The sequence below is a fragment of the Barbus barbus genome (assembly GCF_936440315.1).
Source record: "Barbus barbus genome assembly, chromosome: 38".
Classification (NCBI taxonomy): Eukaryota; Metazoa; Chordata; class Actinopteri; order Cypriniformes; family Cyprinidae; genus Barbus; species Barbus barbus.
In genome coordinates this window covers 13,289,112-13,314,342 of record NC_136716.1, presented here as the reverse complement: position 1 = coordinate 13,314,342, position 25,231 = coordinate 13,289,112, and the positions used below count along the sequence as shown (strand labels likewise).

The following is a 25,231-nucleotide window of genomic DNA, read 5'->3' as shown; positions in this document are numbered from 1 at the left end:
CTGGAAGAAATTACAACTCTTTTTTTACATACTGTTATTCTGTCTTCTTCCTCAATCTTTTTCTTTTATTTCTTTGTTCTGTCAAGGTTTTTTTTTTTTTGCTTGTTCACTCTCTTCCCCTTAGGAATGTTGGCTTGAGCTCAAAAATCCTAAATCAACCGCAGCTTGTATTTGCTCCCTGGGCCCCACTGCTTTCAGGCCGTCACCCCACATGTGGACATAGACCCTGTCTAGGACAGTGTGGATCAGTGGCCTCCGCTGACTCTTTAGGCAACCTGTCCTGAGCTCTTGTAATTTTTTAATGGTATGTGGCAAAAACTCATAAACAACTGCACTAAATAGTATATCAGATCTAAAACATTTTAGCCTGTCTATATCGATAAGTTAAAATTATAAAAATTGTTGGTATCGTCCAACTGCTAAAATATTAAGATATTGAGCATGCCTAAGTTTTACATTTTGTCATCCAACTTAAATCACAGTGAATCTTTAAAATCTACAATCTACGTTGTGAAATCTTTAAAATCTCAAATAAATACTGTTCTTTTGAACTTTATTCATCAAAGAATCCTGTGGAAATATTTCACAGTTTACTTTAAAAATAGTGTTTTTTATTCAAAGTAAGTTGCTAAAAAGTCGCTAACCCAGGTGAAAAAGTACACTTCCATAATGTACTTAAAGTGCTCTATTTTCGCGCACTAATTTTGTATTTAATATGCTAAAATTATTCTTTTGTACTTAAGATAAACTTAAGATCATCTATGTGTACTCAACTGTGCTATTTTAGGACAACATGAATATAAACTTAAATGTGCTTTTAACATACTATCTCTGTATTTAAAAAATGTATTTGGCACCACTTGTAGTACACTTAAGTGTTATAATGTATGAAAGATGGTTCAAGTATACTACAAGTGCTAACTAAATAATTTTTTTTAAATACAGAGATATTTAGCCGAAATTGTTCGGTCGAAAATAGTTTCGGTGTTCGGCAGAATAAGCGAAAAGACTTAGAATATAAATAGCGCCGCACAAGCTCGTGGTATCAGAGTTCAAAGTCCAAAGCGTGAGGAAAATCTGCGCTGAAACACTGTTACTCGTCGTTTGCTCAGTAACGTTTTTATCAGTTTTTAAAGGCATGTGCCAATGTGATAAATGCGACATCTTCCCAAATTCATAATAAGAATCATTTATAAATCTGTTGTCAACAAAAGAAGTACGGAGATCATCTTGCCGGTTTCTGCCAAAATAAAAGCTAAGAAAAAGCAACGACAACATTAATAAATGTTAGTATTGTAATTTTACTGTCGTTCTGTAAAATAAAATAAAAAGTAAGACAATAGTAATGATAATAATAATTACCCTACAACAACTAGATTAATACATTTATTATAACATTCACACAGTGTTTCAACATGGGATCTGTATTATATTCTTATGTTTTAAAAGAAATCTCTTCTGCTCAGCAAGGCTGAATATATTTGTACAGTAAAAATACATGCCTGATTCAAGAAGGGGGTCAAAAAATGGCCAAAAATATTATTTTACTAACTATTACTTTTAAGTTAAGTTGTGCTTTGTTGGTATAATGTCTGATAGAATGTAAAAAAAAAATGTTCAGTGTTAAGTAAATATTTTTAAATTGTTGTTTTGTAATTATTATTATTATTTTTTTTTTGAAAAGTAGGACGAAACAGTAAAAAGCACATTTAATTTATGAAAAATGAAAAAATTGGCAAAATAGGCCTACATGGGGGACAAAAATGGGAAAAACCGTGTTCGGCCTTCGGCCCAGCGTTTCATTTTGTTCGACTTCGACCAAGAAATTTAATTTCGGTGCATCCCTAGTTAAAAGCGCATTTCATATTCCATATATAGTTCATATTCATGGCGTCTCAAAATAGCACAGTTGAGTTCACTTAGTTGATCTTAAGTTTATCTTAAGAAGTACTAAATAATCATTTTTAGTATATTAAGTACAAAATTAGTGCGCAAAAATAGAACACTTTTAGTAATTATGGAAGTGGACTTTTTTTTTTTTTCCTGGGAAATAAGGACTACAACAGTTGTTCAATCTGTTAAACCCATGATCTCAGGTTCTTGTGGTCTTTATTTAGCAACTTATGTTCATGCTATTTTTCTTTCTCATTGTTCATCCACATGAGACACACATTCTTCAACTGGGCATAATATAGGAAATATTATTAAAGGAATATGACAGTGGTTATTTGGCGGTGGCCCAAGGTGCGGGGTTAGCTCTCGCTTCTGGCCTTCATATGTCCTTTCCTCCCACATCCAGACACAAACACACACACTTACAGTCACTCTACCTTCAAGCATAGAAGAGCGGATGGAGAATAGGCAAACCCAAGTGGAAAAATTTGTTATACAGATGTCATGTATGGAGGGCTGCTTTTCTGGATCCAGCTTCTCCTCCTCTTCTTCCCTGTGGCCTCTTCTTCTCTTCTAATCCTCTACCTCTCCATGACCTTTTCCCATCTGATTATCTGCCTCTTTCTCATCTTTTTTTTTCTCACTCTCTTCTTCAGCACTGACCTTTGTGTGGCTTCTTCGACTAATGGCACAGAGTATTTTGGTTTGAATGTATTGAATTGCTTTGTTTATTCAGGCGCTCTTTGAAATATGTAGCTCCTAACATCATCTTCATATTAAAAGAGTAAACCAATGTGACATTTCTTCTGGCCATCGAAGCAATGCGCCTTAATCCAAGTAAGGCAACTGTAACCCTTTACATTTTTTAGCTGGGACCAAGTCTTAGATTAGCTTGTAATTGTGTGTACTATTGTTAGTAAAAGTTTTCTTTTTGCCCTTTCTTTTGCTCTTTGGACATGGTTTTTATGGCCTCAAGTAAATTCTCCACGTAAGTTTAAGAAGTATTTGATTGAACCTTTGCCCAAGGGCCATACTGGTTTCGTTTGCACATATTGAGGGTAGAAAAGGTCTCCAGACTTCTTTGAAGACTGGGCATTTGTCAGGCAAGAGAGATGCGTAAACACCAATGCTACCAATTCATAGCATTTTGGTATTTGAAAATGGACCAGAGATGTTTTATATTATATTATTTCATTTCATTTAATTTTATTAAGTTTCATTTTTCCTCTGGTATGTTTGGGTGCTCTGCGACATGAACTTTTCATTGCAATTTGGTCAGTGCCCCAATGTAAATTTTAGGACTTTGTATTTATGCATTTTATCGTAAATCACAGTCATTTCAGACACTGCTGTTTTTATTTTTTGACCTGGCTTTCTGCTCTCTCAGCAGCCCATGAACCATTGCATCATTTCCCCACTCTAGCCCAAAATGCATTTCAGATGGAATTGCTTTGATGTGATGAATTGCTATCACCTTAAATTGGTCACTGCAATTTTTTACTTACCAGCACACTTTTTAAATGCTTGGTAGGTTGGATGTAGGTCATTCGATAGCCCATCCTACAGATGCCCTGTGCTTCTTCAGACTTTAAATTTAAATGGCGTTTAGTAATGTTTTTGTTTTCTTTTAAAGAACACTTGACCTCTGGTATCATTACGTGTCTCCTTAATGTCTCTTCCCATTGAACTGTTCATTTGATGGTCAGATAAGATCAGGTTGCTGATGTTACAATACTATGATTGAATTTAATACTCAAAATTAAATACCCATCCCATGCAATTTACAAACTATGAAAATGTAAAGGATAAAGGCCAGTTGTTTACCTTTCTCAGACTCATGCTGCTCTAATTGGTGATCATAGCCAGACAGCTAAACTTGTTTCCAGAAAGTTGCAACCCACCATTCACAGCCTGTCTGAGAGTGCCAAGAAGAAGCATTCAGCAACCAAATAAACCGAGCAGTGGCTGAGCTCATTTGCATTGACCAAATACTAATATATACAGTGGAAAGATTTGGATTGTAGCAACTACTACAGAATCTCAATAGCTTTTTCGTGCACACTGAAAAGCCAAAAGCGTACAGAGAAACTAGAGAACTTGAAGGAGCTTGATATTGTGCTTGTACAACAGATTTCAAGGCCAGCACAAAAATGCAGTCCTACATAGCTGTATCTACACAGTTGATAACAAAGAATTGACAGATTGGGAGTCATGGTGCCTTTGCAATGCAGAACTTAATAGTGACCACACAGCAGAGAGCCTGAGGGAGGCCTTTAATGAGATGTGGTGTACATGTACAGCAATGAGACCCCCATATGACAGACATTAAAACTGATAGCACTTAAAATAACAAAGGCCTTCTCTGATTATAACAGTATTCCCTGCTTTGGATATGATCTCGATTTTGCAGGTCATAAGGGTCTCAAAGTTTGTGTAGTTAATACCTCGTTGTGATGTCGTATCGATGTGCATGATTGGTGTCACATTATGTTAGTATCAGCATAGGCTCATTTTTTTTTTTAAAAAGTGCCTTTATCTACATTTCCGCTCCCAAAATAACATAGTTTCCATCTGAAATTAACACCTTTGCCAGTAACAACAGCAACAACTTTAATTCCTTTTCACACTAATTGATTACAGAATTATTTTTGCACAGTTCCCTGCCCAAATGTTATTACCACCCATAGTGCACGATTTTAAATTTATACATTGACGTCGACATCACATAACCAGCTCCATCTGGCTTTTCTGACATAGTAAACTTGCTCTGTAGCTCAGCTGGTACAGCATTTCATTTGTGATGCCGAGCACTCTGGTACGAGTCCTGAAACACAATTCACAATAAAAGGGATCAATTGTATATAGAAGCAAACAAAAATGGCTATTTTGCTTAAGCAAAATTGTCAAGATGGTTTTTGTTAGTGCTATCGGTGAAGTGTAGGCTGTAAGATAATTTAAAACGCGATAGAGCATTAACATTGTAGCACCACTCATCAGACATTTCATTTTTCGAACTGCTGCTATATAGCGCACACAAAAAGCAATGTAAAAAAAAAAATGTTTGTCTGTTCTTGTTTAAACTGAATGGACAGTTAAACAGAAGCATTTCACATCAGCACCTGGTGGTGCTCTAGAAATTAAGTTTTCAACTTAAAAGGTGAAAGTTTTGAGTTTTATTTAGTAGAATTTTTAGTAGGTGGTTTAATTTTGAATTAAGAACAATAGTTAAATCTGTGAGGGTCAGACTTTTGTTCTTCTTTCAGTTTAGCCCATGTATTATGTTGAAGTTCTTTTATAAAGATAATGGCCAACTGGCGAGTAACTGTTAAATGTGCACACGGCACATTTGGTCCTGGTTTGCTAACAGGACTCTTTTATTAAGTTGAAAGCCTTTTACTGTACTCATTCTGTCTTGTTTTACTGCCAGACAATCTGGCTTTTGTTTGTGACATTTAGACATCATTCTATAGGAGGTATCTGTTGCTCAAGATGGCGGCTGGTCTGGTTCACTCGAGGACGGGTCAGGTAATTCTCACTGATGCTATCCTATGTCATTACCAAAAGCCTTTGCCACGTTCTGGACTTTCAATCTCTCTCTTTCACCCTTTCTTCAGCCCTCAGCTTCAGTCTCCACCTCTATTTTATCTCTCACATTGTATGCTGGTCCCAAGAGAGCTCAGTTTAAGTTGGTCAGAGTGGGCTGGTAGGCCTATAGGTTGAGGTTAATGAAGAGGTGAAGTGAAAAGGTACACAGAGTCCCTGATCATGGCCCTACCTGCTCCGGTAAGGAGATTTCCCCTTCTGTTGGGTTTAATGGATGGGGTGAGAAAGGGAATCTTGAATACAGATCCTATTGAAAAGTCTGGTATTAAACATATGTGCTAAATACTTGTCTTTGTATTCATGTAGGTTTGCTATGGTTTTGGAAAGCTTTCATACCATTTCTGGAAGCAATGTTCATTAAAAAAGTTTAAATGAAAGAGATAAGAAGTGAAGCAGTTTTGTACATTTTATTTCTAAGACATTTTAATAAATAGGTCAAAGTACCTTTTTACTTTAAGGTATAAAGATGTTATTCAGTACGGTTATATGGACAACAATATTCAGATTTTTACACAATTAAGACAATACATTGATTAAAAATCTACAATGTAAACAGATTTTTGATTACCTTAATCCAGCTAAAGTCATACTCGAAGTAAACATAAATCGAATTAAGACGTGGAGTATTCCTATTTTAGTCGTATTGTCGTGCAGTATAATGTACATACTATTGTTGTCTAAAGTACTGACTTCTTTTAAAAACGTCCATTTCTCGCTATCATTTGAGCGCTGTTGAGTGGATTCTTAAACACTGCTGATTGGCCATAGTGTTCACGCGCAAGATAAGACTGTAAAATGGGAACATGAAACGAATATTTTAAAAGCAACTCATGTAAACACCTTAATCATAATATTGTCTTATTCAGAATAAGGTAAATAATTAGATTACTGATGTACATGAAAATGTAGTCAGTGTTTGTATGTATGTATGTATTAATAGCATTTTTGTCTCTTTTTTATGTCATGTCATTGACCCATTGGCAATGTGTGAAGTCCAACATGGTCAACATTTAGGGCTTGCTCCTGAGTTCAGAGAGCTGTAGCTAGTTATTGGCTCAGGGGACCTGTAAAGCAACACTTTTGGAGTCTTATGGCCCTCATATGTTAGCTTTTCTTTGCTCCCTCTCCCTCTTTTTTTCCATCACACATCTCACTGAAGTGGCTTTAACCTCTTGCTTAAAAACAAAGAGCGTTTTGTGAGCGTGTTCCATACAGACCCTCACTGTTTTTCTCTTGTACACTCACTGGTGTCGATTCTGCTCTGGACAAAGGCTCCTCACTGGTGTGTGATGGCACACAGGCCGCCACTCGGTGTTACTGGGGCAGCAAACAGCTTGGACGATGCGTGCAGAGCCTGGTATCACAGTGTTTTACTTGACCATATAGTACACAGAGTACACACATGACTGAAGCCGGGTTTGTGTCATCAACATGCCTTGTGTCCTTTGTGTGTGTGTGTGTGTGTGTGTCATGCATTCTTCTATATTTCTATAGTTTTTTTTTAAAGCCCTTCATATAAAGTTTGTCACATGTTTAGAACAAATTGTATTATGCACTTTCTCCGCAGCAGCTCAGTCTGTGTCCTCCGCTATAAATTCAGATGCGCTCGTTTCAAACTACTGTATATCAATATAAAGGGTATTGCCTTATATCGTATCGCTTATAAAGAATTAGGGCTGTATACCTTGGAGAACCTGGCGATACGATACATACCTCGATACACAGGTCACGATTCGATACGTACCTCGATACAGAGCTGTCTCGATACGATTTGATACAATGTGACACGATTCGATACGATTCAATAAAAATACATGGGCCAGAGCCAATTAGTTAATGCTGAACACATTTACTCAACAAACAGAACTCTGCATTTTTCTTCAATTTAATGAAGACAAAAGTGCATTATAACAAAGTGCATTTTGCTTAAATATTTGCAACTTTAAGTGCTCTGATTAATTGTACACAAATTGTATTAATCTGGAAATTACCACAAGTCAACATTTAACTTTCCAAGGGTACAGTCTGAGCTCACACAAGCACAAAATCTTCTTCTTATTATTCTTAACTTCTTATTAAATCTTCTTATAATTCTTTTTTGTGACACCATGTACTGCCATAACATATTTCACTATGAAATCACTTAAAGGTGCCATAGAATGCATTGATACAGTATTTTAAATTGTTCTCTGATATCTACACAGAAGGTATGTGGCTTAGGTAAGGGCAAACAATCTCCAGAAACGATTTTACATGTCCATTTACAACCCTAGGATTTCTCCCTAGAATGAAACGGTCTGTTATTGGCTTATTTGGCAGGGTCATGAATAATAATGAGCTCTGCTCTGATTGGCTGTTTCACAGTACGGCTCATCAGCAAGAAGGACGCACAGGGAGGAAAATATATATTTAAATACTTTCTCTCGCAGTTATATCGTCGGGTAATTATACTGTATATAAAACGCGGGCATCAGGGAGCCGTTATTAATATGCGAGGCATTGAAACTGCTTTTGAACGATCCATCGATCGCGTTATAGTTTCACTTTCAAGAGACGCTATCACACAAACTATGTTTACATTATGGAGCAACAGTACTCACACATTTCACAAGATCAGATGCTTGTCAGTGGTGCTCAGGATCTGTAAGTCATTCGCCATCATCCTCATCTCTCCTTACTGAGAGTGAAATCGTATGTACTGTAACAGGCTACCGCTAGCAATGAGCTAACCATGTCCCTTTAGTGGCTCGCGTTATTTGCTTTCTGTGCCTTTCTGAATACAGACACCAACGCATCCCTGCACTTCACACCCCCTGCACGGCCTGGAACATAACATTTATTTGGTTATTTTCGCTGTTGTCCGCGCTTGTTTATTTACAATACCTGCAGAGCAGGTTCGGTGTTATGTTCTGATTCGACTGTTTTTCAGTGGTCTTTTTTAATCACAAGATTTACATATGAAGGAGGAAACTATGGTGTTTGAGGCTCACTGTATGTCATTTCCATGTACAGAACTGTTATTATTTAAATATGCCAGGGTAAAGACAGTTTTTCATTCTATGGCACCTTTAAATGCTACATCTTGCTTTAACATTTTCCATGAGTTTTTTTGAAACTCGCGGGCGCCGCTGCGCCCCCTAATGGCTGGGCGGAGTATCGATACTAAGGGCTAGAATATCGATACTGTATCTTTTTTTATTATATCGGTATGTATCTAAGAATCGATATTTTGAGCACACCCCTATAAAGAATATATCGATATATCGTACAAACTCCATATACCGCCCAGCCCTACTTTGTCATCACAGAAACTAATTACAATTTAAAATATAATATGTTAGAAATACTTTTCAGGAATAGTTTTACTGTATTTTTGATCAAATAGTGCAGTGTTGATGAACAAAATACATTTATTATTTCACAATTACATTTTAACTGGTTATGGTCCATTTTAGTATCCACTTAATAGTGAAGTACCGTTATTTTTTGACTTTCATACTGGGGAATGTGAGCCTGGTATCACAGTGTTTTACTTGACCATATAGTACACAGAGTACACACATGACTGAAGCCGGGTTTCATCAACATGCCTTGTGTCCTTTGTGTGTGTGTGTGTGTGTGTGTCATACATTCTTTATCTTCATCCTTCTGAAGTGGAAGTATCAGTGAATTTAAAATTACTGTAGCATTAAATTATTGTAACATTTAAAATTACTCATTAATCGTGTTATTTTTTTTAGATAAAACTGAAATTAATAATAACATCAACAATAATAATAGCAGCCATTTGACTGTTATAAGCCATGGCATGGAAATATTTATCAGCTTATCGAAATAGGCCAGAATTGTAATATTGCTGCACCCCTAACAACTTAGTTACGCTACAGTATTACTCATGAAGTATTACGAAGTAATAAAAACAAAAAAATTCAACCATCACCGCATTTCAAAATTGTTAATTTTTTTAAAATATAACATCAAATATTTATATTAATGCTACGAGTATTACAACATCATTATTGTAAATTTTAGCAACTGCAATTGGATTTATATTGTATACCTAAGTTCACTGTTATCACTATTGTGACCGTCGACATGTTTACTCATTCTATGACCACACTCAACAAAACATACATATATTAATACTAGACACCTTAAAGATCCTAAAATCTTTGTCATATCTTTGTTAACATACTTTACTAGGCTTTTGTTTTGGAGCTTTGATGCAGCCATCATCATCTCAAGGTGCAAACAGGAAATAAACTCCTCCTGGTCATGTGACAATTTGCACTAATCATGTGAAACTGCACATATGTGACCCTGGACCACAAAACCAGTCTTAAGTCTCTGGGGTATATTTGTAGCAATAGCCAAAAATACATAGTATGGGTGAAAATTATCGATTTTTCTTTTATGCCAAAAATCATTAGGATATTAAGTAAAGATCATGTTCCATGAAAATATTTAGTAAATATCTTACTGTAAATATATCTCAACTTCCTTTTTGATTAGTACTATGCATTGCCAAGAATTTCATTTGAACAACTTGGCGATTTTCTCAATATTTCGATTTTTTTGCACCCTCAGATTCCAGATTTTCAAATAGTTGTATCTCTGCCAAATATTGTCAGAGTCTAACAAACCATATATCAATGGAAAGCTTATTTATTCAGCTTTCAGATGACACTTAAGACTGGTTTTGTGGTCCAGGGTCACATATTTAATTGAGAACCTTTATTTTTTCCATATTTGCTGGAAGTGCACTAAAACATCAGTCAGTAAGGTTTTTAGAGCTTTATGAATGAAAACCTTTTTTTATGGTCACTATCATGAGCTGGTGGGATTAAATGGGTTAATAGGAATGATAATGTTAATAGGAATCATGCTGCAAATCGCTGTTTGTGGAACTGAACTTTTTATAACACACAGAGAGAAAGTGCATCTTTGAACGTCTGACAGCTTTGCAGAACACAGCGTTTCTTTCTGTAGGCTGAAAGAGACCTGAAGAACCTTTTGTGTTCTAATCAGCGAATGTTAATCAGGTGAGGACAGGTTTTTTTTTTTTTTTCATCCTATGATGTTTGGTTTTGGTATCACAGCTGGGAGGGTGTGCGCTTCCCTTATTTTTGTCACCCTCTTTCTCTGTCACTCAGACTTTCGCACATTCTCACTGTGTGCCGATTTAGTGCATGTGACTGAGCTGTCACATGGAGCAGCAGAAAGCAGGCACATAGACATAAGCATAGTGCGATGTACTGTCCCACTCGCATGGACGTACACACTTTTACAGATAAATTTATGGTGGTGCCTGTCAGTGCCATCAGGATGTATTGTCAGTGGTGTTAAAAAAAAGCTCTTGGTGGACTGCATTTTTAGCCAGCTTGATGTCACGACTAGTTGTGTGTTTCTGATGGGTTTCTGGGTGGTTGGTCTGTACATTTTGAAAGGAATATTTTGTGATGAGAATAACTGTGCTTTTTCTCTCTGCTCTTATTCATTATCTTCTCTTTCTGCTCACTTTGGTTTGTTTCTATTTGCATATAGAATTGAACGCTCTCTGGGAGGGATAGGTGAGAACTTTGGCATGAAACCTGGTGCCATCTGGTTTTAAAAAAAATATGTATATTTATATATATAATATAAACTTTAAGCGTCTATTTTATGAAAACTCATTCAGCAAGGATGCATTAAATTGATCAGAAGGGACAGTAAAGATGCTTATAATATGACGATTAAGAGATTTCCATTTCCATTTCAAATAAATGTTATTCTGAACGTTTTGTTCCTCAAAGATTAATTAATAAAACATCATAATAGTATATTAGTACTGTTTCTTAAGCAGCACATTCGAATGATTTCTGAAGGATCGTGTGACAAAACTTTACCATCACACAAAAAAATTACATTTTTAAATATATTAAAATAGAAAACTGTTATTTTTAATTGCTATAATATGTCACAATATTACTGTTTTACTGTATTTTTGATCAAATAAATGCTGTCTTGTTATTGATAGTTAGAAAAGGTAGTTGTTATGTTTAGGTATGGGGTATGATTAGGGATCTAAAATATGGTCATGCAGAATTGGGCTGCACGATTAATCGAAATTAAATCGCAAAGGCGATAAATCGTGATTAGGCAGAAGCTGCGATTGTGATGCGAATCTTGTCAATGAAGCACAGTTCTGTGATTAGTAGTAAATCTCCATCTGAAGGCCAGAGGGCGCTCTAGCACGAAAACTCCAAATACGCCAAAGAAATCCAGGAAATGCTGCAGCTGAATAAACTGAAGATTTAACTGCTTTCCTTGATTCAGCGTGACTAATAAACACACAATTATGACAATATATGGTTTATCTGAGTTCGTCTTATTATAATTTTTATTATAATAAAGTATATAATGCAATGCTAATCGATATAGCCTTAGTTCACTGACAAGCTACGCAAACAGTTTTCATAATCGCAGATTATGAACGTGATTTTGCATATCTTTTCAGTGAACTAAGGCTCTGTGTTGTAAATGCTGCTCCATCTGAGACCAGGTGATGGAGATTTACTACCGATCACAGTACCGGCTTTACTGACGAGATCACATTAGATTACTTGTGCAGCCCTAATGCAGAATAAGACATTAATACGTGCTTTATAAGTACTAATAAACAGCCAATAATCTAGTAATATGCATGCTAATGAGCAGCTAGTTAGTAGTGAAAACTGATCCTTAAAATAAAGTGTTACCTTCAAGTTATATGGGGGTTTTGGCATGATAGTAAGCGAATAATGACACAATTTTCATTTTTGGTCAACTTGCTGTTGGTTGTCACACTCCAACCCTGAAATTCCAGCAGTGGGATCTGAATGCCAGTCTGCCCTGAACAATGTCCCCAAGACTGAACCTACACACTTGCATTCACCCAAACAAGTATCCTATAGTATTGTGGGCATATGTGTCTCTGTTTTCCATGGAACAGTCAACAGATAGTCCCTCGGTCCAAAGGGAGTTCTGTTTGATCATCTATTGCATGTGTGTTTACAGTAGGTGCTGACATGCTTGTAAGAGTGTTCATTAGTTTTCGTGGACCCTAAGGACTGAATCTGAAATCAATGTTTACAGTGTCAATAGCACTGTGGCCTTTATTTTCCTAATACTGCTATTTATAAACTTCAAATACTGTATCAAGGTGAACCAATGTTGAAAAAAAAAGAAAAAAAGAAAAGTTATCTCAGATGAGGTGGAATCATGGCAGGCCCTTTACAATCTGGAATTGGCTTTAATGACTGTTGTAATTATATAAGTGTGACGGCCTCTATCATTCTGCCGGTCCCTTTCTTTAACTCCATTGGTCCGTCATGGTAATCCCTCTATAGTGTTCAGCTTGTCCGTCCCACCTCGCCTTCCTTTCTTTGTCAATCAGATTTTCTTGTTCTTCCTTATAATACTAACCTTCTACTGGTTAGTGGATTTTGACGTTCCACTCCATATGGTGGCTCTGTGATGGTCACATGACCCTGTTCGCCCTCATTAGTTGATACGGATGTGTGAATGAGCATGGATTTTTATTGGGTGCTGGGATGCTTCCCAGAGGCGAGTTGTGAAAGCGTACCATCTAATACAGTGGCCTAGTGAAGGAGGGATAATGCACTCAGGGTCACAGCGTTTGATGTGAATTTTTTTCAATTTTCCTTTGACAAAGGTGATCCAGGGCCAGGGACGTCTACTGAGGAAATTTCTTGTTTTGCCATGATCTCTGATGTAAATGTGGTTGTTTGCAGCAGTGTTTGTCCTCATCACAGTGGAGGGAAGATGATTAGGCTTGACGCAGCGGCTTGAGTGAGGGGTGTGAGGAAGACTGGTCGCTCAGGGTGCTGAAAGCGTCCCAGTGGACAGAGGTTAAAATGTTTGGACAGGGAGGACAGACTTTAAGCGTCCCTGGTAGTGACTAGCCTCATCAAAAATTAGCATGACGAACAGACCAGATAATGCAGCTGTCATAGTCATCAAAAATGTTCTGTCTGTTTCTTTGGCCAATTAAGGGGTTCCAGTCTTCCTCTTGGAGGGCCACCTTCTACCAGAGTTTAACTTCAACCCTAACAGAACACACCAGCTAATCAAGGTCTTCTGGATCACTAGAAACTTCCAGGCTGGTATGTTTTAGCTAAACTATGCAGGGAATAGGTGCATTACCAAAGCAAAGATTGTTCCAAATGGTAGATACTTCATTGGCTGCCTTCAAGGATAGCTCATTGAAAAAGTTGGATGGAATTGTATACATTTCCTCAGAAAGCAATTCCAGAACGCACTGTAATGATTTTTGTGTTAGTAGAGCAGAGCACAATTTGAGTTGCTGCCTGTGGAGAACAGTCCAGTTTGGACACTTATGAGGCTCTGTTTCACTTATGATGCTGGCATAGAGGACAGATGCTCTTGTAGGCACTAGGCAGCTCACTAAGTTCTGGAACAGATCCAGTTACCCTGTTCCAAAACCTGAGCTGCCTTATCGCCTAGTATCTACTATGGCTTCTGAAAGCATTCAAACTGTCATGGAGCCTGAGCATAAGCCAGAATGCTACATGCCACAAAGTTGATTTTAGTAGAGCTTGAAGTTAGCACGTTGCTATGAAAAGCTGACCTTGAACATCTTTGAGAGACTTCTCGGTGTCAAAAGGAGCAAGTTGAGATAGTTCGGGCACCTCTAAATATGTCCAGCTGGGAAGAGCCCCCAGCGTAAACCCAGGCTGCCTTGGGAGCACATTGGTGATCCCCCAGGAGGAGCGGGAGGAAGTTGAGAGGGAAGAGGACATGTGACGACCCTACTAAGCCTGCTGCCACTGTGACTCAGTCCCGGATAAAGCCTGAAGTATGCTTCATTTATATACTGTATGCTAGCATATGCGTACAGTGGAACGTGTAGCCTTTCAAAGTATACTCCATTTGATAGCGTGCGCGAACTCAGGCGGTCAGTACATGCACTCTAGAAAGCTTCATCTTAGTCCAGTGTCTGTGCTATGTTTCTCCAGAAGTTATGACCAATAAAAATGTCTTCATACTCTTTTAAACTAAAGTTGCAGAAATCTCATAAAACTCTCACACAAGTGGTTGTCAGTGCAGCCCTCTGTTGTTGTAGTCGCTGCTATTTTGTTGCTGTCGTTGTTCCGTCTCTATAATTTATTTTTCTACTAACAGTGGCCCAGGCCACTGTTTCCACCTTGTGGAACAACTGATTAGTACAAAAATTCAATGCACATGTGCGACCTGCGCTTACAAAGTATGTGTGGTTACAAAGGGATGGATGTTATTTTAAAAGCTGTGATTTAATGTAAAAAAATGATAACACACAAATACCGAAGAATAAATTGAACTTTTTTTTTTTCAGTATTGAATTTCATTCGATCGATTAATCATCTTGGTTTTTGAGGTTTAAATTCTGGGATTTGCTTTTCTACAAAGGATACATGTGATGATGACTTTAAAATTTAAACGCAACAGTAGTGTTATGCTCCATAGTCATATCATCCTATCGTCATCCTGTGAGATCGCTAATACATTATATTATAAAATAATGCTAATTTATTTTCTTTTAGGCCTACTTTCATTGTAATTCATAGATGGTGAGTGAAACAACTCCAGGGTAAGGCTAAAAGCAGCCTAATGTTAGCGTAATCTATTAACTAAATATATTTTTAATATGACTGAATTTGTATGTAAAATAACAGTTTATAAGAAACATTGTAAGTTACTAATTGTAATGCTTAAATTACCCCAGTTACACAGCAGTCAGCACAATTGAGATGGCTAACTTTTTGAACTTAATTTGCATCATGCCTTAAAATGCTACCTACAAAGGCAGCTCATTATGTTTTAAAGCAGGTCAAATCAAATAGTTTGGATCCTTCTCTTAGTCTTGGTCTGGGTCTTAATGATTATTTTTGACCACAGCACAGATTTAAGCCCACTCTGTCTTTCCTCTACTCCTTTACAATGGTACGGTATATTTAAAGCAGACATTGTAACTGGATTAATTAACAGCTTTGTCTGTTTCTTGTACATCCGTTTGGAAAAGCTAAACAAGGATTTACTATTCCAAACAGCCAGTCAATTTTCCTGTCAATAATTCTTTAATAATGACCTTGCTGAAGGGCTGGGGGAAGGTACTTCGAAGCAGTGGATGGGATTTTATTTTTGCTCTTCATTGCTTTGTGTATTTTAATTACATTTTTTTCTAGCTGTATTTACATACAAGTAGTTTTATCTCGTGCCAGCACAGCAGAGATACTCGAAACTGGGCCAACCACACAAACTCCAAATGCTCTCTTCCTGTCTGTCTCGCTCTGTCTTCTCCTCTCCGTCATGAGCACAATTGCCATATTTACACACATACGCATCTCATTCTCTCTCCCATCCCCCGTGCAAGAGAACTGTAAGCCAAATTGCTGGACGCCCGGCCATAAATTTGACTTTTGACAAGCCTGGCTGCATTGTTTTACCCTCCTCCCAGCCCCTAACCCTGAGCTAACCTACTCAGCGGCCTAGAGCTGCCCAGCTGTGGTTTGCTACTCAACGTGGCCTTGTCTCTTCCTTCAGACAAACATGCACACTTTCTCTGTCTGTTATGCTATCTCACTCATGCTCCGCCTGTTCTCTCGCCTCCTCTTTGATTGCTGCTCATGATGCATTTGTTCCCCGTCTGAATCGGCTCTTTGACTTGGGCTTGAGCCATGCCCTTGTAATGACACCATGGCTGAATTTTTATACACACAAACATGGGATTGCATATGCAAGCCACACAAAGGAACTTTACAATAAAAAGCTTCTAAACTTGAGCTTCTGTGATGATCTATCTATCATAATCATGCAATAGCATACATAAATTAGTTCACATTTAAATTAGTGCTGTCCAATTGATTAAACACGATTAATAGCATCCAAAATAAGTTTTTGTTTACATAATACTGTATATGCGTGTACTGTGTATATTTATTTACACATACATATATGGATTTTTTTAATGATAATTTTATTTTTGGACATTTAATTATAGTAATATTTTACTTTATTGTGTGGTATTTTAATGATCAACTACTGACAAGTTGGTATTGTGACAACCCTGCTGAGTATATATACTGTATATATATCTACACACAGGCACATTGCTTTCCAGAGATGTTACATTACTTTAGCCCAGGGGTGGGCAAACTCGACCCTTCCAGGCCACTTTCCTTCAGATTTTAGCTCCAACCCTAATCAAACACACCTGATCCAGCTAATCATTGTCTTCAAGACTACTAGAAGGCTACAGGCAGGTGAGTTTTATCAGGGTTGGATCTAATCTCTGCAGGAAAGTGACCTGGAAGGTGACCATGGGCCAAGTTTGCCCATCACTGCTTTAGCCTCTGCATGCGTGACTGTTTGTGTGGTGAATTACGAAGGTGTTATTTGCATGTTTATGATGTTTTTGTGTATTTTTCCTTTAGAAAGAGGCAGCATGGAGGGCTTAGTGGTGGCTGGTGTCAGGGTGGAAGGTCATTACGAAGTGGAATGTACCATAAGCGGAGGGGAGGGCGGACGGGAATATCGCAGGGCGAAAAAGAGCAGAGGAGATCGAACCATACGTGTCCTTCCCTTCCCCCTGGTACTGCCCTTCCCTCAGACCACTGTAAACCCTCCAGATAACAGCCTCTTATACTAGCAGCATTAATCATTAAGCTGTCCTCAGTGTAATGCAATGAACACATGTGCGTGGCATGATATATCCTATTCGAAGTGACCTCAGGATAGTACTTCATTACGGCTTCTCTTTTGCCAACACGCTTAGGCCCTTCTTTCAAGACTTAAATTCCCATCATGCACTCTTTCGCATCCGTTCTCCAGACCAAACAAACCACATATATTTGAAAGAGCCGTCTACAGGATGTGCGCCGTGTGCCGGTGTCCCTGAAGAGCGTCCGTGTTTGTGTTTGAATGATCTAAAGAGCTTAAGGCCCCTGGCCGTGGGAGTTTGGGATCGACCCAAAGAGGAAAGTGCAAAGTCTTGAACTAGAACAAGAGAAGCCTGTTGCTCTTCATCTCTCTTCTTTTTGATTTTTCCCTCTCTATCTTACAACTATCACTGGATGTAGCGCATTTCTTATGTTCCCATTGGATTGGGTTCTGACGCGTCTCCCATGGAGCGGCGGCCAACAAATTTTAGATCAAAACTCTAGGATCATCCTAAAAGAGCATTATTAATCAAACAATGCTCATGCAAGACCTGCGTCAGCTTATTAGAGAACAGACGAACGCTGAGTTTGCTTTGTTTGGCATCTTATTTTTTATGTGAAATAGTTTCTGAAAATGAAAGGGACTTGTAGAGTTTCACTAGTAAGACATAAACAAGCTTTCTGAGTTTCTTTTCCCCATCTCGGGGTTTGGTTTTCTCTGCCCGGTCACTTTTGACATCACTTCCTTCTCAAAGCTCATTGACAGACGACTGTACACTATGTTCTGAAGGTTAAACTCATGCTTGAACCCTCGTTCCCACAGATATGTGGTTCATGAGAGAGGAGACGCTGTCCAGCGATTTTCTGTCTGTAGGGCAGACGGAATTGAGAAATCCAGTCATAAAAATGGAATTTACTGTACAGCACAGAATGTCACGGAATAGGTTGTTTGCAAACACGTGATTCTGATGACGCGCAAAATGCAGCTGGAGGGCAGGAAGTAACTTTTTCTCCATAGGAATCAGTAGCAGAAACTCATGATGCCTGTGTTTTACATTGTTTATGAATGCTTAAATTGGTCAAATATCGTGTCTACATGTGGCGTTTAGCATTGAGTGACTTCTGACTGTCTCCCTCTGAATGCTTGAGGTGGCAACCTTGGATTATCTATTTATATCTGTATTAATATCTTAACATTATAACTTATATTAACAATTTGCACACACCAGCATTATCCGATCGGCTCCTCCCGACCGCAGACGCAGGTTTACAAGCCATTTTTTCCTGCGTTTTTCTGTCAATTTCTTGACTTTTCCCCCCTTATGAGCAACACATTTTCATACACTATAAAATCTCCTCGTGTTTTCTCCATTTGAGCATTCATAAACAACGCAAAACACAGGCATCTTGAGTTTCTGCTACTGATTCCTATGGAGAAAAAATTACTTCCTGCCCTCCAGCTGCATTTTGCGCCACAGCAATGACGTCATGTGCAAACAACCTATTTGCCAAAGTTTGGATGAATAAATCAAAAGTAGGGCTTCATAGCTAATCAAATCTTGATATGGACTAGTGTCTGTGAATATTAAACATGAAAAGACCGCTATTGAAATGTGAAGTAATACTCAAGCATCTGAGAATCCAGAAATGAGAAAACCTCTATTTTGATACTGAAATAATTTAATATATTAAATGAAATAATTGTGAAGAACCATGTTTGCTTTCGTGATTTTTCTAATGTGGCATGTGTGTGATAAAGTTCATGGGGTGTGTATGCGAGGCTAGTTCCACGTGGAGGTGTGGCAGCATGCCTGCGCAGCATGTGTAATCACAAGTGCAAATCAAAATAAAACAGCAGCCAAATCACTTGGAAAGGGACAGACAGACTGTGTTTTATATATAGAGCATTTTACAACTCCTGACTTTAAATGCAGGTTTCATTGAAACGCAAGCCTCTGATTGGCTGGCCAGTTGGGAATGTCGTAATGTGTTTATGTGAAAGCTGCTGAGTGTGGTACAAGATCCGCAGCCAGGGTCTAGGTTTGATGTTGCCATGCAGATTCATTATGAATCTCAGTGCATTTGTGGTGTATGTGAGGTTAGTATGGTTCAGATGATCAGCGACAGAGAACATCAGATTTGGTGTAATCAAAATTGTAGTTGTGCTGCTTTTGTTTTATTTGTGTGAAATAAACTTGCTTCATGTAAATCTGTAGCATTCAGTTGCTTTGTGTTGATGATATTTTCAGCTCTCCATTGTTCCAAAAATGAGGGAAATCACAGACTTTTAGATTCTCGCACGTTATGAGGACTTGCAGAGATCAGCAGGCCCAAAATAGAACAGGCATTAGCCTGCCTGTGTAATTAAACACAGTATTACGGGGAATCTTTAAACACACACTTAGAGAGGACACAGAAATCATAAGTGTAAGTTCATAAATTACATTTTCAAAAAAAAAATTCCAACAAAAATTTGGAGAGATTTTTATTTTATAATTTACTTGAAGGGTTTTTTATTATTAAATAATGAATTGATTTATTTATTTGTATTTTGATTTTATATTTTATTTTTCTGTGGTTTTAGTTTAGTTTGATTTGACTCTTAAGTCACTATTAAAAATTAATGATTGTCACTACATACAATATGACAAATCAAGTGGCTTTTTGAGCCGATTTCTTGCAATTTTACTCTTAGCCAGTTAGTCCTGAGTTAGTCATTTTTAATCACCTTTTAGTTTTTTTTGTGTGTTTCACTTAAATAGTTCTGTAGCATTACATGAATGTTTACCTGACCTGATTGAGATCTTGTACCTGGATGTGGCAGCATGGGATGAATTTGGATGTCAGATAAATATACATCTGAATGGACCCCCTGATGGAGTAACAGCATGAGGATTTATTTCAGCGATCAGAGAGCTAATACTGTTGGCTTTCAACTCAGTGGCTTTAGATCTGTTATCTATATCTAGAGAGCATCCATGCCAGAGCTGTAATTAAAACAAGGACTCTATTGGCAATTTGAGACGAAGCCTTTTAAAGAAAGAGCCCCTCCGTTTTCCCTCTGCTCTCCCCAGAGGAAGCCAAACCTTCTCTGAATCTGGCATCTAGACTGCACTGCTGAATAGACAAAGTACCACAACTCTGTCATCATTTCATACTTCCAATGGATCGTTCAGCTGTAGTCACCGCAGTCTGTTTTCATTCATGCAGTGCCAGCAGGAGACCAGTTTGCTGTTGCATTGTTAGTAGCGATTGCAAAAAATCTTGTTTTTTTGTACACAAAGGCGTCTGTTCATGCGACAGCTCAACAGAACCGCTCTCAAAAATTAAAGACCAAAAAGGCTTTGAAGTGTGTTTCACACCAGCATAGAATAAAAAAGTATGGGGTAGTTTAGCACCAGTTTCTTTTTAAGAGTAGGTATAAACAGTTCGGTCTATACCTGTCAGACTTTGTTTCCCTGTGTCTTGTGTTCCACGTGCTCCCTGTGTTTCCATGCCCATAATTGGTCTTCCCGTCCCGGTCCGCGTTTCATGTCTTCATCAGTTAATTAGTCCCCAGCCCTGTGTTGTTAATTATCTAGTTTAGTTTGCCCTTTATAAGCCCTGCGTTTCCCTGTGTCTGTGTCCGGTCTGATCGTCTTCATGTGGAATTGTCATTCAGTGTTTGTCTTACCCCCGAGTTTCACGTTCCGTGTGTTGGCTTCAGTAAAGAAGGATTATAGAACGTTCTCCTTGTCTCCTTGCTCCACGAGCAATGTGACAATACCTGCTTTATAACTCTTGTTTTGTTTTGTTTAAAACTTTTTTCATAATGTTGAACAAAAGAAATTGAAGAAACTGGAAGTGATTTGATTAGAATGGATTATTATTTTTTGCATAGTATTTATTGGAAAGGCCACATGCATATGAACTAGTGGCTCTGAACTAGTGGTTCTTAACCTTTTTACTCCGGTGCACTTTGTCTGAGACAATATTCAAAGGCCATTCTATCTAACCTGATATGTTTATTAAAACAAATAAATTTTTTGTATGATTTTACACTGCTGTAACCATAAGCTATGCAGTGGTTGATTAGTCATGATGTCATATACTAATAAAAAATGGACGTGCACTATTTTTACATTAAATAATTAGCATATTTATTATGATTAAAACAAAATCTCTTCTTTCAAATTAATCAAATTCAGTTCATTCCTTTTACCACAAGAAAGTAATCCAGTGTCCATATCTATAAATTAGCTTGGTGTAGTCATATATAAATATATTGTTACATTTGTGCATTGTTATAAATGTATTTTTTTACTGAAAATTATATTTGTCTTATTTCATGTGCATACTATTAATATGCAATTATGTAAGTAATTTATATAATATAAATGCATATTATATAATTGTAAATAAATATTTTTTTAATGGTAATAATAATAATAATCACTGTTTTGGTGGTTTTTAGTTTGTTGTTATTTTGTTGTTAAATATTGGCTGAATTGTCGAGACAAAAAAATAAATAAAACTATTATGGCAAACTCATTGCAACATCTAAAAATGCACATTTTCATTTATTTATCTATTTATGTATGTATCTTTATATTCTGGCACTGAGTGCTGCTCTGTGTGTCTTATAACTAAGCCAACAGCTTTATATATTTTTTAGTTTTTTCCTTCTGTAGTTTATTTCTGCTTCCTGCAAAGCTGATTTTAAAGTGTTAGTAAAGCATAGTATTACTGTGTCGTATATGTTTAAGTGTTTCCAGTCATATGGCACTTGCTCTCCCAATGTGGGAGTTTGGAGTAACTCCTTTGAGCAAACAGATAGTCTGATCTCTGACCTGAGCTAATCAGGCACAAATCTGGCATGTCAGAAGCCTGTCTTCACATCCTGCACCTCCACTGCTATTTACATACTCCCTCAACCTAGATTTTCCCTTTTTGTCTTTAGACCGTGTGACATCTGAGTTCATCCATCCTCTCTTAAATTCAAACATTATGACATCAACACCCTCCCCCCAAAAAGGTCTTGCTGAAATCTGATTACATAACAAGATTAATCCCAGAGGTTTAGACCTGCCTGTTGCTTAAAAAAAAAAAAAAAAAAATGTTTTTGAGAGCAGTTATTTTAGCTTCAGGTCTTCACTGTTGCCTTATAATTTTGTGATGACAATGATGCATCGATTTGAGACATTTCAAGAATGTACATGTTAATACCTGTTGCAGCGCTGGAATTCAACAAGATGACAGTAGCAGAAGATGTACCAACCCGCACTTAAAAAGGAGAACACAGTGTTTTTAGAAAAGGGTGCAGCGGTGCTTAGCAGACAGTTATCTGTGTTTTCTCTGTAAACAGCCTATTCGCTGCAGGGTGGGTAAAGGGATGTGGGAGATTAGCTTTCCATCAAGACTAAAGGAAAAGCTCCAATGAAGGAAGAAGTTTGTGGGGAGGAAGAGGAGAAGCCTAGGGTGGTTGCTTTTCTTTGTTAGCCTTTGTGCTGTGTGGCCTTGCCTGTTTGTTTTCCATATTCTGCATCTGAACAAGCCTCTTTTGATTTCTGGCAGGACGGCGGCCTACAGTTCCAGCAGACCCAGGCCTGGTCAAATCATTAACCAGAAACAAAGCACAACAGGACACTGGTAGGTTGTGTGGCCTTCTCTCTCTGTCTTGTACAGTAGCTGAATATAACACGCTCCATCAGAAGAGTCGGAAGTTGTAATGGGCAACTTATGAATGAAAACAAATTCATTCCATTTACATTAAAGGGTACATCAGATGCCCATTTTCCACAAGTTAGTACGATTTTTTAGGGTCTTGATGAAAAGTCTTACTAGTCTATTACATAAACTTTGGTTAAAATTTGGTTAAAAGATGAAATTCAATATATACGTGTATGTGTGTGTGTGTGTGTGTGTGTGTGTGTGTGTATGTGTATATATGTGTATATATATATATATATATATATATATATATATATATATATATATATATATATATATATATATATATATATATCTTTCATCTAAGAATAAACTATTAAGCAGCACAACCATTTTCAGTTTTGCTAATAAAAAGATTATATTTTTGATCACCAAAAAAAATAGTGCTGTCAAACGATTAATCGCATTCAAAATAAGTTTTTGTTTACATAATATATGTGTGTGCTATGTATATTTATTATGTATACACAGTGGTGGAAATGGGGGGGGACGCGGGGGGACGGAGTCTGGGGAGTGAATTACGAGGGGGGACGGCGTTTCATTTCCAACTGGTTAGATTTATTTGAAAATTAAAATGATTTCTATATTATATCCATTCAAAAGACTAGAAAAGCGATCCCAGTTCTGCATAAACCGTAGTGCAGTGCAGACTAGACAAAATGTAGCGGGATATTTGTGTCTATGGTTTGCTGGCAATGCCGTCTTTGATTGGCCATCGAGAGCAGACTGCAGCCAATGGAAATGCTTCTCTATTTCTGCGCGTGCTGCTCCTCACAGCACAGATCGTGACAGCAGACTGCAGTTTGTCATTCATTGTAACAAACAAAGTGTAGAAATAATAGATTCAGTTTGTAGAGAGCTTCATTCACTAAAATAGAAGTTTGTGAGATCGCGATGAACTTAATGATTATAAAGAGTTTGCAAATGTGAAATTTAATTAATACAACAGATTTATACATTATTGATTTTATTCAAAAGTTAATATAAAGCGACTTACATTTTAGGAACACTTGTCTGATCTGTTGAGAACTATTTTGTTGATGAAATAGTCACAGCTGAGCCACTGCGCATCTCCAAGCAAACAGCGCTGTTTCAATTACGAATGAATCTTTGTTTTTGAACAAATCTAGTGAGTCGATGATTCTATGATCCATTCATAAAGAGAGTCACTTGCCTCATTCCTTAATGAATCAGCAGTTTGAACGAATCGATTAGATGAATGATTCAGTGACAGACAGTGACTTGCTGCCACCTACTGGGAGTTTCATTTTTAAAGTATACATTTTAATTGTTTAATGTTTCTGTATTCAATCTCATAACATTGTTTTTATTAAATGTATTAATGCCACCTCTGAGTCTTGTTAAAAAGTCTGTAAATATTCCACATTTGTGCTCTTCTGTTCCGTGCAAAGATTAATTGTTGATGCTGATTTCAGGTCTTCCTGATTGTATCTTATTATTTTAAATGAATTTATTGTTTAATAATTTATTTATTTATTTTTTACAAAAAGTTAATAAATCTAATTTTGGCACAACATATGACATACATTTAATAAAGATAAAAATGGCATTACAAAGGTTAAAAAAATACTTTAAAGAGTCAAACATCACCTTATAATAGTAAGTTTAATTTCTGTCATTGATCAGAAGGTGTTCCTAATTTCTTTATTTTTTTTAAGTAGAAGCACTAGTGCTCCTGAAAAGAAACGTAAGTGTAGAGTCCTTAGGAATGTAATGTTACCTTTTAAAACTAATTGAAAAGGTTTTTGCAAAGTGTAAACTATTAAATATAATCTACAAATCCTGCAATACTGTACCGCTAAATAAGACGTGTTCTGAGGGCTTAGCTAATCAGGCCAATGAGAGACAATCATTCTAATATTTTATGAAATCATTAGTTCATTTCACTAATCAATGTTTTTTGTTTGTTTTTTATTAAACACAAGAGGTCATTAATAATTATTATATTATAAGATGCACAAATTCAAACACAACGCATCTTTAATTTGGGCAGAATTGCAGGTGCCTGTCTTAATGTACTAGAAGGTTTAGAGAAAATATGACATAAGTTCTTAATAAATGTTTTCATAGATTATAAATGTTTTTATGATAAAATACATCCGAAAGGTAATCTAAAATTACCATTGTTAACCCCCCCCCCAAAGTTAGAGTCCCCCCAGTAAATATCGGCCATTTCCACCACTGTGTATACATAAATACACATGCATTTGTATATTTAAGAAAAATTTTATTTGTATATAAAATATATTTATATATAATATTAATTATTTAAATATAAATATATGCATATAAATACATGTAAATATTTT

The 25,231-nt window shown here is 37.0% G+C and overlaps 1 protein-coding gene across 2 annotated transcripts in view; it reads left to right on the top strand.

Annotated features, from left to right (window-relative positions):
• Positions 1-25,231, top strand: part of LOC306857721 (thyroid hormone receptor alpha-like) — a 161,853-nt gene that overhangs the window by 40,192 nt on the left and 96,430 nt on the right. The window contains exon 2 of one of the 2 annotated variants that reach the window (XM_079397832.1): positions 22,746-22,820. The exons of the other annotated variant lie outside the window; for it this stretch is intronic. The gene's annotated coding sequence lies outside the window, so the exon portion shown is untranslated. The remainder of the gene's footprint in view (positions 1-22,745; positions 22,821-25,231) is intronic. 2 annotated transcript variants of the gene reach the window in all.